This window comes from Zeugodacus cucurbitae, chromosome 5, assembly GCF_028554725.1.
Source record: "Zeugodacus cucurbitae isolate PBARC_wt_2022May chromosome 5, idZeuCucr1.2, whole genome shotgun sequence".
In the NCBI taxonomy this organism is placed as follows: domain Eukaryota; kingdom Metazoa; phylum Arthropoda; class Insecta; order Diptera; family Tephritidae; genus Zeugodacus; species Zeugodacus cucurbitae.
In genome coordinates this window covers 59,286,174-59,304,181 of record NC_071670.1, presented here as the reverse complement: position 1 = coordinate 59,304,181, position 18,008 = coordinate 59,286,174, and the positions used below count along the sequence as shown (strand labels likewise).

The 18,008-nt window shown below is 31.9% G+C and overlaps 1 protein-coding gene across 7 annotated transcripts in view; it reads right to left on the bottom strand.

Moving 5' to 3' along the window:
* Window positions 1–18,008, bottom strand: part of LOC105209954 (uncharacterized) — a 55,198-nt gene that overhangs the window by 18,289 nt on the left and 18,901 nt on the right. For all 7 annotated transcript variants that reach the window (XM_054230794.1, XM_011180641.3, XM_011180640.3 and 4 more), the window contains exon 3: window positions 2,132–2,212. The gene's annotated coding sequence lies outside the window, so the exon portion shown is untranslated. The remainder of the gene's footprint in view (window positions 1–2,131; window positions 2,213–18,008) is intronic.

Sequence of the window (18,008 nt, the reverse complement as noted above, 5' to 3'; positions counted from 1 at the left end):
CCGCCTCGGTCGTGCGATTTGACGCCATTAGGCTATTTTCTGTAGGGCTACGTCAAGTCTATGCCAACCAGCCAGCGTTTTATAAACTTCATATGAATATCGAACGTGAAAATGCAGCAGTATTGACCGATTTATGCTTGAAAACCGTCGAAAAGTGGTGGCCATGCAAAAGAAATCGAGTTGCACGCGTAATCGCATCGAATGTACTTTTACAGGAATTTCATTGATATCCCAAACAGTTTTTTTATTTAAAAAGAACTTTAGCAAAAACTGTAACCAGACATGTAGCAAGTCTGTTCCCAAAATGTATACATATATGAGACCTTGTATTATTATTTGGAATAAAAGTTTCATGAGAAATTGTATATTTAGGGTCCACTAAATTCAAAAATTAAAAATTCATTAATTTTTCCAAACAAATTCTGAACCAAAACGAACATTTTTGAAATATTTACAAAATGATTAAGAATTGAAAAACTTTTTTCTGATCCCGACATCTAGACACCAATGTAGATTTTTCTAGAATAAATATATTCTCATGAATTCTCATAACCCTGAGCTATCTTCTCTTGTACTTCGAGAGGCCATCCAAAAACAACAAAAATTTCACATAATTTGACAAATTTTTTTTTACAAAAAAGCCTTACTAATTCAGCGACTCAAATATATAACGGTAAAGCGGTTAAGTGTGAAGTTCGCTGCGAAAAAATCAAGAAGATCAGGTATTGTCATTGTAAAAATAAGCTTAGATTAGAAGATCTGGGTCTATAGACAGTAAGAATTGTACGGGTGCTACTTTGAGCCCTAGTAGACAAAATAATTTCTTGTATTTTTCTCTATAAATAATAAATAGTTTAGTAACTAAAAACTGTTTAAGAATTTATGCACGGACGTTATTGCCAACAAAATATTTATAGTCCTGTTATCTAAATATAAAATTCAATATAACAGTTTATTCAACCGTTATAAGCCCCGCAAAACTTCATCAACAGTTTAATGGCTTGTACTAAGACTATTTCTGTGAAATATAATCTCTCAGTCTTAATGTTAATAACTCATTTATTTGAATATAACTACGCTAATGCCTAAAAATATTAGCACTGTTATTATTGTTATATTTTATTTTTATTTTTTCTCACAATTTAACGACTGAATACGTTCTCCTACACAGCAATACAGAAATGTATTTATGTACAAATTTGTTGCTGCCTCTTCTGCCATACCACGAAACATTCTATTGTCTGCTTTGTCAGAATAATTACACGCCAGAGTGCCGACAGCAATTACGCCGTCGCATTTAACTCTTACGACCTTACAATATTTTATAGCAGAATTACAAAAGCATAAAGCAATGGAAGATGTAGCAGAAACTGAAAGAATTAGTGGCTACAAAAAAATAAAAAAGGTACGAAAAAAGAAAACAGTAAAGAAGAACGCCCACAAGCGTGAAATATATGACTTTTAGTAGGTATATGTGTTTCTGAGCACAAAAAGGCGTTTGCAAAATCTGTGACTGTCAGTCGGCGCAACAATCATCATCAACATCAACGCATTGTAGTTGTATAAATTTTGCATACACGCAACCGCCTTGCATTGTGCGCCTTTTTCGACATAGCCGTTTGCATTCACTCATTTATTACACGACTGTACTGTATACGCATTCGCATTGTACGCTGTATGCAAATGGTCACGATTGTGCAATGCGCAAAAATATTCGCAACAAACAGCCACTGAGCCACTACCATAAAGTACTCGTATGTATGTTACTCATACGCAGCGGCAGCCGCAAAGCAAGTAGAAAAAAATTAAAAAAAATATGTATTGTGGCTTTTTTTATGCGGTATTGAGCAATACAGCTAGTAATTAGTGATTTGTAAGGTTTTAGTGAGTTTATTACACACATACAAGATATGTATATACACCATTAAGCCAAAGAAAGGACAGGAAGTGTTCGCCGTAGGTAAACAGTAGTTGATGTTTATTTCATGTAGGTGTAAAATTCGTAATTTCCTCAGTTTTTTTTTTCTCCGCTAATTACTTATATTGTGTTATTAACTGTTTGCTGTTTTGCTTTCGTGCTAATTGCTTTACTTACTTGCTTACATATATAGAGAAACATGCGCATACTCACTTTGATGAGGTGTAAATGTAAGAAACAACAGTGATTCACTTGTGACAACAGCTCAGTTGATTGCGTGAGGGTGACATTGGACTGTAAGAAAAATAAAAAATTCTAATAATTAGTATTTACGTACAAACATACATACATATACAGAGTACAATAAGCTGACGTTAATAAACCATAAGCGCTTTTATGTAATGTTTTACGCTCCCTTGCATGTTAGTTGTAAAATTTAATTAACTTAAATAATTAGACGCAAGTTACTTGAAAACCTAAGTTGTTTTTTTCTACAAAAACAAAAATATATATTCAGTAGCAGTTATTTATTGTTGACTGTAATAACTCTAAAAGTGAATTTTCTCACAAATCTGCGGTATGCCGCTTTTGTTGTTGTTTTTGCTATTATTGCGCTATTTAAATGCAAAGCTTGTGCTGCGCATATTTTCAGCTGAATAATTTATGACATTTTCAATTGCATATAAATGACTTTGGGTAAGGCGAAATTCCATATATGGGTTAGGGAAGCGGTTACGGATGCTTTGAGGTAGTTTTGGGTGTAAGGGGAACTACAGTAAGCTTCTGTGAAAGTTACTCATCGTAGTTAGCGCTAAAAAGAGGCTGCTGATGTGGCTGCGTTAAAGATATATACGGACCTGCAGCAAGTAAAATTTTTAGATTGAAGGTGGGCATCAAAATTTTTTTCCAAAAAATATGTTTTCTTTTTTTAGAAAAGTTAAATTTATTTAAAAAAGTATGGAAACCTCGTTCTCATAATTTAAAATATAAAAAACGCTAACTTCAATTAAAATTTGTTGATTATGTTATAAACTTTTTTAGAAAAAAAAATTAATTGAAAAGTATGGCAACTTCGGTCCCATCATTAAAAATTAAAATGTGTTAGTTAATTAAAAGTCCAAAACAACAAACTTATGTTTTTACTTTTTTTAGAAAAACATTTAATTTTTAAAACTATGGCAACCTCGTTCTATCAAATTAAAATATACAAAAAATGTTAAGTCAATTTAAATTTGCTGATTATGTTATATTGTTTTTGAGAAAAAAAAAAATTGAAAAAATATGGCAACCTCGTCCACATAATTTAAAATTTAAAAAATATTTATTAAATAAAAGTCAATTTAAATTTGTTGCTTATGTTATACACTTTTAGACTATTTTTAATTTTTAGTTAGGTGGCAACTCTCTAAATAATTTTGTATGGCAATCTAGTTCTCATTTGTACATAAACTAGGATTTTAGAAAATATTTAAATCAATTTAAATTTATATATTAGATTATATATTTTTGTACTATTTTAACTTTTCTATAACCGGCAATTCTATAAATAATTTGTTTGGCAAAGCTCACCAAAAATACGTACCCTTAGTTTTAAGAAATCTTCAATTTCATGCTAAACTATTATTATTATTATTAATTTTCTTCGTTTTACTGAGTAAATTCTGGACCCCCGTAGTAGTAAACTAATTAACGAAAAAAATTTAAAAATATGGCAACCTCGTTCTTATATATACTTAAACAAGGATTTTAGTATAAAATATTTAAGTCAATTTAAATTTATTGAATATATTATTGTTTATATTTTAAGATAATTTTTAATTTCCACTAAGGTGGCAACTCTAAAAATATTTTTTTAACAAAACTGACTACAGCTATGTACTCATATTTTTATGAAATTTTTAATTTACTAATTAATTATAATTTTCTGAATTATACTGAGTACATTTTGAACACCCCTAGTAATTAACCAAATTTCATACTATTTCTTCATGAAAAAAAATATTTAAAAACCCCAGAGATTTTAAATAAAATTCACTTACTCATAAGCCGTAAATGAATAAAAACAAGAATCACATTTGCGTCACTCAATTACTCACAGTTAATCCCTTGTCTTTTCTTATATAAAATAGTCAAGCACTACTTTGTAACTACAACTCAACATCATCTAATCACGCCCCTCAGTAAACTTTTGCAGCTATGATACACTTATGTATTCTGTATGTCTCTAGTACAACGGTCTCAATTTAATTAAAATGCCGCTGGCAGAATACATTCGCTTTTGTACTACTTGTACTTTTTGTTTTTATATTTGTCGGGGTAACATCATAACTAATTCAAATCGGCGACACGACACTGTGACAAAGTCAATTCAAGTCAAGTTCCCTTATATGAAGATGAACTTGACTTTACGCAAATTGGCGCTGCTCGAGCGACAAGTTGAACGTTAATTGTTTTTGTGCGCACTGAATAACAGCTGTTACTAAAAGGCAAGCAGAGGCATAGACCGACATCTGTTTTTATATAGAAATGTCGGGGTAATTGTAGCAACTTGGAATTTTTCTATATACTGGCAGTTGTTTACAAGTTTAGTTAAGTTGTTGTTGCTATTTTTTTTAAATTGTTCACTTGTGAGTCAAAGGCACTTTTAACTCAGGCTGGTCATATTTCTACTCAATGGAAGTAAGTTCGACTGCTCTGTTAATGAAGCCTTTTGTTCTACTTGGATATTATTGAGGGCTTTAGTGGTGAGTATTACCTATAGAATAATAAATAAATAAAAATTAAAAAAAAAAAAATCCAAATTTTCACTTTCATTTTTCTGATGAATCGCTCGCCAACAACATACACACCACCTTGCTCTTCTTAGCAAATTATTTATGCAAAATTATGCTCATGCATACGTGCGCCTACCTGCCACAATAAATACATTTTTAATGCACCAATTCCATTTGCAACAGCGCAAGCAAACCGAAAAATTGTCCGAAAGGCGAAAAATATGTATGAATTATGGCCTGAAATAACAAGACAAACTTTTAGCGCAGTTGCCACACGATACGCACTCACTCGCAAGTCAAGTAGGCAATCGCTCATTTTAGACACGTTTAAGTGCAACAGACAAAGTGGAGCTTCACGCAAAGCCATTAACGAAATACGAGCGCAGTTATGGCGTGTGTGCGAAGAAAATTTCTGGTGCGTAGAATTTTGAGAAAATTGAAAAACAGACTACTTGTATGAGGCAAATGAAAGAAATACCCGCTTTTGAGGGGAAAAATGCAGAAATATGAAATTACAAAGTTAAGTGGGATGTAGGCATAGCCAACTTCTATGGTAAAAACTAAATAATCTAGAAATATTAAATAAAGAAACATAATTTAACCAAACTTAACTTAACGTAACTTAACTTAACTTAACTTAGCTTGACTTGACTTAACTTGGCATGACTTTGCCTGACTCGACTTGACTTGACTTGCCTTGACTTTACTTGACTTCGCCTGACTTGGCTTGACTTGACTTTACTTGTCTTGATTTTACTTGGCTTGACTTGACTTAACTTAACGTAATATAACTGAACGTAACTAAACATCTTCTTATTGAATAAAATAAAATTAAATTAAATAAAACAATATAACTTTACTTAACGTAACTTGACTCAACTTAACGTATTATAACATAACTTTAAAAAAATAGACATATTTTTATTGAATATATTAAATTTTAATTAAATAAAAAACATAACTTAACTTAAAGTAACTACTTAATTTAACTTAACGTAACATAACTTAACGTAACTTAAAGTTTTCTTATAGCATAAAATACAATTAAATTAAAAAATAAATAACGTTACTTAACTTAACTTAACATAATATAACTTAACGTAACGTAACTTAACTTAACTTAGAAAAACTTGACATTAAAAACAAGTAATTAATTAGCATAAAGCCTGACTCTTATAAATCCAAAACATCACAACCATTTTCAACAATACTACTTTCAATTAGTCCAACTCAAAACTTAAAAATTTAACCATAGATCCCAAATTTTGGCAAGTCATAAAAAATATAATAAAGTAATTTGTAATAAGAATCACGCACAGCTCAATTTTTCACCGTCTAAGCGTTCGAGTTGCGCTTGAGACGCATGCAATCTTAGCACAACACGAACGATATTGTGTTACGTTACGGCCACGTACATACAACCGCACATAGAAGTAAGCTTATCTAGCGTGTCGTTGTGGCTGCCATGAACGAAACGGTGTGTTCTGCGCTAGCTATGAGCCGCTAAAGTAGAAAAAATATAAGTTGAATTGAAAATTATATGAAACCAGACTACACGCGCTGGCACGCATTAGGACAGAAAGTGAAAACAAAACGAAGAAGAACTTTTATTCATTTCACAACACACATGTGGTCTATACCCAGGCTTGCATATAGTATTTTTGGTTAATGAAGCCACATTTCACCTTTGTCAACACACACAGACTTACTATCTATTTGCCACTACATCTACCTTTACCTCCACCTACTACACATTACACAAGTCCAACGTTGGCGACCTTAATTTGCTTTTGATATGCGCGACAGCGTAAAGAAATACCCGTCGAGTAGAACCTACAAGGCACATACAGACAAACACATTTAATACATACATCCATATAAAAATATATACAAACATCTGTACCTAAATTCGATCACGTGTGTGTAAGTTGTAGTTACATATGCGACAATGTTTACGGAAAACACCTTTTCAGCATGCAAGAAGGCGGCTTAGCCTAACCTGAGCGAGCGCATTAACCTATTTTCTCGCCGCATCGTTGAATGTAATTGGTATGTTTGAGCTACATTTCGTATGCAGAGCAATTATATGGCGCGTGTCCATTGCTTGTGTATATCTCTCTGTGTGTTTATTACTCTCCAACGCTTGGAAATTGTCAACATATCAGATGTGAAATGACCTAAACACATTTTTGATGGAACTAATTAGGGCACGCCACATTCGATTATCGGGTTTGTGTTTAAAATAAACTTTAATAAGTTTTTGAATGAAAGAAAATCAAATGATATACCTATATATGGTAAACTGGTTGCGAATTCCTGACTCCAAACCAAGAGGAACAAAAATACTATTTTCAACTATAAAGCTTCTCTTATCTCAGTTGTAAACTCCGACTTACGACCTCCATAACTCAAAAATCAATAATTTCGAGCTTTCAGAGCTTTTTTCCATACAATCAAAAGAACTTTATTTTGGTAAAAGTGATCTTAAACGATTCACTTAATAATTGCTCAATACTTTAATAGACTTCAAGAAAATATTAACTATGTTTTATTAGAAATATGATAAAAAAGCTTTCAAAAACTCAAAACAGCTTCATTTAAAATTCCGACTTTTGATTTACATATTTACAAAATACTCTTTGCAGTACCTACCACTTATTTTTGGCATTGTATTATTTTAAAGACATATTGGTTGGTGTTATATAACCTTTTTAATGGCATACCCCGAAAAACCTGCTATTCGCACCACTAAATTGCTTTTCTAACCTTGACATTTAACTACTTATAAAATTATTTGAAAATATTATAAAATGCACTCTTTGTAATTTCAACTGCCAATACCATTTCTGGTGCTTTGTATGCCAAAAATGTTTGTACTAACCGAAAAATACCATAACTTACTTACAGTCTGTTAGTCGCCAATGTATAAGGGGGAAATCAATTGTTGGCTTTTGTCCAAATAAAATAGCGAAAATGTCCTTTAAGAAATTGTAATTTATTGCTAGAGTATTATCATATATTTCTACATACATATGTATATGACAGTAGTGAGTAGAGTAAAGAGCTTTTCAAGTTGAAGGTCGCATTTTTTATATAACTCTCAATGATGCCTTTATTCAAAATGAGTTCGATTGAAACTTTTGACTAATATTTGGAAAAGAAATACAGTGGAACTTCCATAACTCGAATCCCCATAATCCACAAAAAAACTTCGAGTTAGAGAGACTTCCGAGTTACTGAAGGTAATTTGTATGAAATTTGACCTCTATTGCCAATTCAAGACATCGAGTTATAGAGAACTACGAGTTATAGACGTTCGAGTTATGGAAGTTTAACTGTTATAGAAAATTCAAAGCCGATTCCTGGCAGAAAAAAGAAGTCAGAAAATTATATAGTCGAAGTCGGTATCGACATCAAACTAGTAACCAAGATTCCTCGATTTGATACATAACTAACTGAGTATACCACAAAAAAAGCTCGATCAAGCTTTTAGCAGAACCTTAAGCGACAATACAGATTTGGTTCAATTAAGCCTCTTTAATATTTGGAGAGCTTCATTACTTGTCAACTTACTCGAGTCTAGGTACTGTTCTCAAAAATGCTCCTTGCACTCGTATACCACTACAAAAAAATTTGGATTATCAAAATTCTCGTGAAATTTATTTTTTTCGCTCAACTGTGAAAAGTGGCTCTGTAACCACAACGGGTCAAATCAAAGTGGATAGCTTACATAAGTGCAAGTAAACAGCCGAAGTTAACCCAGTGACCTACTTCATACGGTACTAAAAAGCACTCCAATCCCTACCGTTAGCTTCAAATATTCACCAATTAAAAATGAGCTTGCATTTCGATCTATAAAAGCTCGCATTCACTTGCATTGTGTGTGTTATGTAAACAGTGCAGCTGCAATTAAAACTAATCAAGCTTGCTTATTTTAGACGGGCAATTTCTTTTATCACTAATTTTCTGTTTAATTGATATTGTGTAACCGTTTTTTTTTACTTTCGTGGCTGATATAAGACTTTTGGTTACTTCATTGAATATAAAAGTGGTAAAAAATGTGAAAGACTGTTTGAAGAGTTCGATAGTCAGTGAAATGTATAAACCACTGTTTGAATTGATATGCTCTCCTTCTGAACGAGAAACTCTCTTATAGCACATAAAAACTCTCTACGATCTTAGTACCAAGAAGAACCCCCCGGACTGATCTAATCGTATCTTAAAATACCAATAAGAAACCCGCTGAGTTTCAGAGAAATTCTATAAGAATTGAAGATTCTTTACTAAGTTTCTACAAAAAAAGAGTATAATTTTTTACAATCTTTTTTATTATTTGAAATTTTCTAAATATTATTTCAGCAAAAACTAATTTTGCACTTGTCTCTTTCTCAACAGCTGCTTTAGCGACAAAAATGGAATTTCAAAGCAGCGTATAATTTCTTTCAAATCCCATATGGATTATCAAAGCGTGTGTGATAAATTGCGAATTTATTGTGTGCAGCAATAAATATGAGGAATTTCTAAGTGGCGGCAGCACATTCGTCCGTCCAGCGCAGCGAGCGAAAAAGCACACATTTTTCGCTTGAACAATGCTCTGCATTAAATTTATCACGCAAAGTGTGCAACGGAAAGCCATAAAGAGTTGCGAGCTGCGAGCTAAGCATTGACTACGCCATAGAGACAACAAACAGTGGTCGAGCCAAAAATATATTATACTAATGCGAGCACTCGAGAGACTAGAAACGCCAAATAATTTGATTTATTTGTTGTTTTTTTGCAGTATTTTTTGCATTTATTTGTTGCTCTTTTGAAGTTGCAATTTGCTTTTTTGTTTTGTTTTAAAGCTGATAAGTAAGCCAATACACATATGTAGTGTTTGGTTGGTGCACCGAAACTTATGGAAATAATGAAAAAAATTTGACTTCGAGTCTCACGCGGCAACGCAAAAAATATTAAAAAAATACAAAAAAACCTGAAAAAGCAAAAACCATAAATTGCGTTAACAAAAATCATGTCAAAAAGCTTGACAAGGCTATAAGTAATTATCTCGTCGAACTTGCTGTATGCACACTTAGTATTGAACTTGCAAAAATCTGACGCAGGCCATTATCGTTGCATGAAATGAAGTGATATGAAATATGAATCGATAAAGGTCAATGTATTTGCAAGCGCTTTTTATAAAGGTATTTATATCAGTATTAACAGGGACGATAAGACTCGTGCAATAAGAATGACATAAAAACGTACGTGAGCTTTTATTTATCAATATGTAAGCTTTGGGGTGCATCATAAAACTTCTCATCGAATATCCGTAAGCTATGTTTACAAGCTTACTGATACTCGATGAGAATTTTTGTGATGAGAGAACTTCTTTTACTTATATTCAAGAACAAATCTGATTTTTCAACCTTATGTCCAAGACTTTTAAGATTTTACTTTAATGAAAAAATGTGAAAGCTCATTTGGATTTTTACTTATAGCGTCGAAAACGATTTTCAGACGTCTAAACTAAAAATATTTTTTTATAAGGAGTATAATAAATTAATATGCTCTGCCAATGACCAAAAGTTTTGCAAAAATTTACATAAAAAATCCATCGAGCTTTTTCTAGAGCTTTTTGTATAAAACGTTGAAAAATTTTTGTTTTGTTACAGATTCGAAAATCGGATAATCTTTTTCATCCTCTGAACCCTACAAAGCTGACAAACTTTATTCAAAACTCCTCACAGCTGCCATTTTGTTGTAAACCTCATTATAAATGTATAAATATATTATTCTATAGATATTGAAGTCGCTAAAACACAATTCTATACTATTGACTTTTATCTGAACTGGGATTTGAAGCTCAAACAATCCGAATGATAGTCATGCCCTAAAGCTTTCAAACTGTATATCTTAATGAGTTGCTTTAACGAGCTTTGAAAAGATTCAGTAGCAATTTTTTATCACAACGTGTGTCATTAATTTTGTTTCAACGAATTAATAATAAAGTTATTTCAAAAAACACATTTTATTCATTAATTTTGCCCGAGAGAAAAATTTGCATACTTAAGTAGATCCATTCATAACACTAATAGACACAATCAAAACAAAATTATGCAGATTTTCGAACTATTATTTATATTTTGCTCAAGGGTTAATCATTACCTATCTCCATCGAAATATATACTAAATTTATATTTGTTTATAAATTTTGTTAGAGTCTCATCAATTTGTGTCTTCAACAAATTGCATGTCTCCTTCCACGTTATATGCGAAAGCTCGCCATGCCAAACTGATTATAATGTTAAAATCATTATTAACTAAAAACAAACTCAAAACCAACTTTTCACTTAATTTCCTCAAATTGAGCGCCACGAGCATGCATAACTGTTAAGTAATCAATACCCGGAGTGTGGCATTAACGCTGTGGCATGAGGGACGATTGTGTAAGCACATGTAATATATGAGTTCAGTTGCTTGCAGAAATCTATATCTAGTATATGTAATACAAAAATAATAATTTCAACTGAAATTCGAGTGCACCGCCTTTGCTCAAACTGGGTCTGCGTGCCCTTCCAGGTAACTTTGACGGTGTTACAACTAACAAACAGAGCAAAGAAAAGCACTTTTTATTTATTGTTATTGTTATTATTTTTACTATTATTTGTATATCTTATTGTTTTTTGTTGTTTTATGTATTTTTGTTATTTCACTTCGACTTAAAATGTAATATACATTATAGTGAAAGAAAGTAAAAGTGCATAAAGCGTAACCAATAATCTTCCGTAAGCCATGAGCTTCAAGCGAGACAACAATGACAAGAGTAAATTTGTTTCTTTTTCGTTTCAAAAAAAGTTAGTCTGCATTACTTGGAAAATGAGTTTATAATAGTGTGTATATAGATATAAGCGCTTCAAAAATTATTATATATCTACTCGCATACTCGTTCACATTTGAGGCAATGCATTAATTTTATATAATTCAATATCAATGAACTCGAATATGAATTGTCCTCAACATGCTTTACAGTACACTAACTACTACTTGGATTGCGGTGAAAAATGATTACAGCTCTTCCATATATATATAATACATATGTATATCCAATAATATATGTATATATATACTAAATGTATGTATCACCACAATACTTTAATGGTTTCGCTTGGCAACGCTTTTATTACTCTTTCAATATTTTCCATTACATATACAATTATTTGCCGCTGCTTTTCCATGAAATCATTACATCACTTTTATGTTATCATCTCAGCGCTGTCCTTACGCTCACACATTACACTCACAATTTTCGAATATTTTCAATGCGGCACTTATGTAGGCGTGTAATCCAATACTGGTAATTACCGTAGTGACAGCATAATTACATTTTTTTTACTCCGTAGATACGGTAGCGAAATGTTTATGCTTTCAGTTATGAAGTAATTATTTTTTTTTTCATTCCTCTTGTGTGGCACTTTGTAACGCCTTAGATTACTACCCACGACAAAATTAAGCTCACTGTTATTATTTTGAATTTTTTGTTCATCATATTTTGCCGCTAATTAGGCAGCCTCAAAGGCTTTGCAATATTGTAATCAAATAAAAGTGATAATTAACACATTTTCTGAGAAGCGATTAGTATTTAAGAGTAATCATTTAGGCGAGAGTAATCGTATTGTAATTGTATTGGAATCAATTAGCTATTTGAACATATTTTCAACGCGATTTTGATAGATATCGTAAATGAATTTAGTAAATTATAATGACTACTTGTATTATTTATTATTGATCTATGAAAATATTTAAATACAGTTGAACTTCCATTACTCGAAGTTATCCATAACTCGAACTTTTGAATTGGCAAGATAAGTCAAATTTCATACAAATTACCTTCCATAAATCGAAGTCTCTCTAACTCAAAGTTTTTTTGTGGGTTATGGTGATTTGAGTTAGAGAAGTTCCACTGTAGTTTGGACTCATGTATTCTAAGCAATTGCCAATAATTATAGGAGCAGCGGCAGAACTCTATAGAAAGATCTCTGCTTGAGAGTCGGGAATTTTTCCAGAAAACTAAAAATTTAACTTCGATGTCAAGATGACTCTTGTAAGCGCTTCACTAAGCAAACTCAATCAACACCGTGTTCTGTAACAAGATTCATATATTATGCGCTGAAACTTAGTCTGTTCCCAGTTGTCTAAAGCTCTGGAATGTTAAACTTTTAGGTCTGTCTAATATGATAACTTATACGAATATTTATTGGTCGATGGCTGGGATCTTATATCCAAACAAACTTTCCCCCAAACTTTTTGGAAAATGTTGAACTAACCTATAACAACAAAAGCTATAGAATTCGAATTGAGGAAATAACCCAAAATGATTAATCTTGAACTGTAAACGTCATCATCAGTTAATATTTGAAAGTTTTTTATTTAATTCAAAGATCTGACGAAAGCTAGAAAATTAACAAATCACTCACGGCGTGCTACTAAATTAATAGATCATAATGATAAAACCATTTCAAAACTCAACAACAAAAGACAGCCGCATAAAATATGCCTCATTTGAAACTGATTTATTAGCCATTACAATAAAAAATACAAATACGATTATGATAAAAAAAGAACTTAAGAACCTCTTTATATATTACGTAACAACAAGCATAAACTAGCAAAAAACGTGATTCAAGGTCAGCTCATATAACAGCAAATATGAAATACGAACGGCTATGAAAGAAAAAAAAAACGATTATATCACACACTGGCAGCCAAAAATACGTGTACAATAAAAACTTGGAATGTAGTAAAAGCTAATGTATTTTTTGAGACCAGCTTTAACTACTCACAAACACCATCGTTAAAAGTTTTGCATGCGCAAGGAAAAACAGCAGTAACACGATCTTTTTCAAGCCACATTGGTCATTTGAGCGCCAGCCTTGGCTTCAAGCCGAGTCAAGTTTAGCAGACTAATTATTTGCGGACTGATAGCTGATGTGTTGGAGTGTGCGTGCGGGATTTTTTTTTTTAGATTTTAGACTTTTAAGTGGTAGTTAAGTTTGTGGTCAGCTGTTTGAGGAAAGATAAAGGAGCTTATAAAATTTTGTTTACAATTGGGTAATATACCATATAGTTGTGTGAGTTTATAGAAAAATTTTTACAAAAATTAAAAATTAAAAATTGACTTGTTTAGAGTTGGTATTTGCGAAAAATGTGTTGAATTTGCAAAATTTTGGTAGTTATGAGACTGAAAAAAATTATAAATACAGGGTGTTTCATGACATTTTTGAAGATTTAGTAAAATCGGAAATTTTTTTGAAAAAAAAATGTCAAATTATGCTTTATTTTCCTCAAAAATTACTTAAACTCAAATAACTGATTTATCATTTTCACTTAATTTCGCTAACTACACCCATTATTTTCGCCCAATTATAGTGAAAGCTCCACCTATTTATTTTTGAAGTTAAATACAAGTGAAAATACTTAGCAAATAACGCTCGAAAGTCTAATTCATCTACAACACACCCATATGTTTGTATGTCTGCCATTGACGACTACCGTGTGGTAATCGCATGCAATATTTTGTTTTTTTGCGCGCTGCAAATACGGCACTTCCGCACTAAATTTTGCATTCAATTTGCGCTAATAAAACAATGGCAAGCACATTACGACACTTGCCAGAGCCCAGCCAGCTAGCAAGCTAGAAAGTGCAAAAAATTTATGAACAATTTGCCATAGTAGCATTCAGCACTAAATTCTAAAATCAAATGCATATAAAGGGTGGTACAAATGGGAACTAAATTTAATTGTAATTAATATTTAAGGAAAAAATAGAAATTGGGAAGAATTTAAGTTTTTTATTAATATTAAATGAATAATAATAATTGCTTATAGCCTTTTCACACAGAACCTAATTGATCAATTAACCGGCCTCTGCTTGATTAAAACGCTGATTAAGATTGATTTACCATACAAAATAAAAATCTACATTTAATTTTAATTGACTTTTAATCGACTTGAAAATGAAATGCAACTCTGCGACAAAGACCTACGATATACGTTGAATTTTTGATTAAAAAAATCTGCAGTAGATGTCGCTGCTAATAAATATTAATCAGCTGATGAAACTTACCAACTTCTTATGAAAAGCAAAATCCAAAAAAAATGTATAACAGCTGATCGGTTATCGAGTAGCCGCCAGTATAAAAGGCAATAAAGGGTTTCTCAATAAAAATTTTAATTGATCAATTTGGCTGTGTGAAAAGGTGAGTTTTTTAATTGAAAACAAAAAACAATTTAATCGTGTTAAAAATTTGTTTTTGAGCTTTAGTGTCATGTTGCATGCTCATAAGAACCTTAATTTGTCAAAACTATTAAAAATAAAATCAGTTTAAATTAATAAAGAAGCTTTGGGAAGCATCACATTACACTTGTACCACCCTATATTGGCCATAAGTACCCATAACGGCACTGTCTACGTCAATTTGTGGCATGCAAGTATTTAATAGCTACACATACGGATTTGAAAAAGTATCTGGGCGATGGAATTTGCATGCTATGCATATAAAGCACAATGCACAATGAAAAAAAAAGAATCACAACAAAAACTAAAAAAAAAATTACAAAAACACAAAAGTGTTGCAAAGCATTTGTGTGGCATGTTAATACAAGTGGCAACACACAGTTCGATGAATTATTGTCGCGGCGGCGAAAAGTTTGCGCTCATTAAAATCACGGCGATTATAGACAAACATACCAACAGATATATATATATACATATATACATACATACGTATGTATATGTATTTATAGCTGCATTAAAGCCAGCTATTTAGCTAAGCTAGCGCTTATAACTGGCGACCAACAATACGCTTTGTCATTTGTGTCGCGCCGACAATTTACTTCCGCAGCACATTTTTGTGGCAAAAACGCGACAATATATGCACAATCCGTTACGCGGAAAAACGACAACAATACAAATTTTGATCGCATAATAAATTTGCAACAACAACAACAATAAAAATGTTAACAAAATAAAGCAACTATCGAAAAACGCAGAAGTCAACGCGCTCTGAGCGCTCTGAACGACATCATTACGACAGGCATTAGATGATTATTTCCATGAAAGGCAAATGACTGACGTGCCCCCAAGTCAACTCGATGCGGCGTTTAATGACATACACTCACGCACAACATACACAAACACACAGGCACTCCAACATCCACCGCCTCTACTGAGTTTACATAAGAATAATAATTCTCTAATTATTTTGTGTACAATTTCGACTTCGAAAAGTTGAAATGAAAACAATTTCGCTATTTTTCTTTTTTTTTTTTTTGTTGCATAAAATTCAATTAGCGTTTGACTTTAATTGGCAGCATTGCTTGTTTAAATGCGAATTTTGTGCATAAATTTTCGCAATTATTTGTTTGAGTGTGTATTTGTTTGTGATTTTTGTTTGAGTAGCGTGAAATGAAAAGTAAATAATGAAATGATTTGATTACATACTTCCATATTTTCATATAAACATACGTCCATATTTCCACTCCAATATACATACATACATTCATATGTATATCAACATCGCATCCAACGTATTGTTTTTGGTCATTGTATATCGTACCGGCTAGGTTAAAGAACTTTCACCCATTGAATCGTGAGAATATACACGCAATAAGCATACAGACGTCAGCGAAACAAACAAACCGGAGAATATTAATTTCAGTCACGTTTCGAGTGCTATAAATATTTGACTTGTGTGAAATAAAATCAATCGTTGAAGTGTGGGAGGCGAGTTCCTCTCAGAAGTGTGCTTATACATTTTCAGCACTTTGAACTTTAATGAAATGCAAATGCAACAAAAAAATAATTACTGATTTATATTTTAATATAGTTAGTATTCTTTTGAAGCCTCAAAACCTTAATATTTTTAAAGAAGTTAGAATATAGTATCTACTCTTCCTTTAAAACACTTTAAAGTATTCCAAAATTAAGTGAAGTTGTCTAATAGAAAGCTAAACTAGTACCCCATAAATAAGATAAGAAGTTAATTCAATCGAATATCTTTTTCGCACAGGAGTTAATTGAGCAATTAACCGAACTTCGCTCGATTAAAGCGCCAATTTAGATCGATTTACCATACAAAATAAGAAATTTTTCTTTACATTAATTTTTAATCGAATACAAATCGAGTTGAAATTGGAATGCAACTCAATCAGCTGATGAAACTTACCAACTTCTAATGAACAGCAAAAACAATTAACAAATATAACAGCTGATCGTTAATCGAATAGCCGGCTGTGTGAAAGGCACAAACTGATTTCTCAATTATAGTCTTAATGTATTAAAATAATGTGGATGTGCGAAAGGCATCATGATAATCGATAAAAGTCAAGAATGAAAAAAATAGAAATTAAAAATATATTTACTCTCTTTTTGGCCTACCGTTTCACATAAATAATATTATTTCGTGACGCCATGAACAAAAGGAAAGAAATAAGAATTTCATTTATAATTACTATGAAGATTTCATTCGTTTCGTTTACGATAGAGTGTCAATCTTAACTCTATCCTGCTTGAAATGCAAACCGATAATTATGTTTATGTTGGCATTAAAACCAACATTGAACCATTCTTTAGATGGATTATGTAATTGATAAGTAAACGCTCCTTTCTCCAAAGAAAAATAATACTTGTAAAGCCAGCTCTATGACGGCATGCCGTGAGGTTGCTCTTTGAGAGCTTGATTGACAATTCTATGAATGGTGAATGGACCTTTGTTCATTTTTTGATGTTATTGTTGCGGAGAAAACTATTTCACAGGTGCAAACGGGGGCGCGTATCTGTTTCCAAACCTGATTTTTGCCCACGAACCAGTTCCTGACTGGAGTTTGAGTCTGAGTTTTAAGCCCCAGGTAAAAGTTGAGCATAGAACACATAATCAAAATAATTTAAAATCATCAATTGTGGTAAATGCGATTCGTAAATGTATCTTTCACTGTTTGAAGAGTCAAGATAATATTTAAGGTTTAGTAAAGGAAGTAACAACCCGCGAGCTGTGGAAGGAGAAACCTCTCAGATTAGTTAGGCTGAAACCGCACTCTGGAAAAATATGTAGACTGCATTTAGACCTGAAAAATAATATATGTATGATCACAAACTAATTTTGAAAGAACTGAGAGACCTCCGTTTTTTAGAATTATGAAATGAAAGTAAATTTTTTTTTGCCAAAAATTATTTTTCCCGGAATTTGTACATTTTTAGATTTTTATTGCTAAATTTTACTAAGAAGCATTTGATATATTATAAAATATATTATTTTAAATTACTTGAAAGAAGTTTT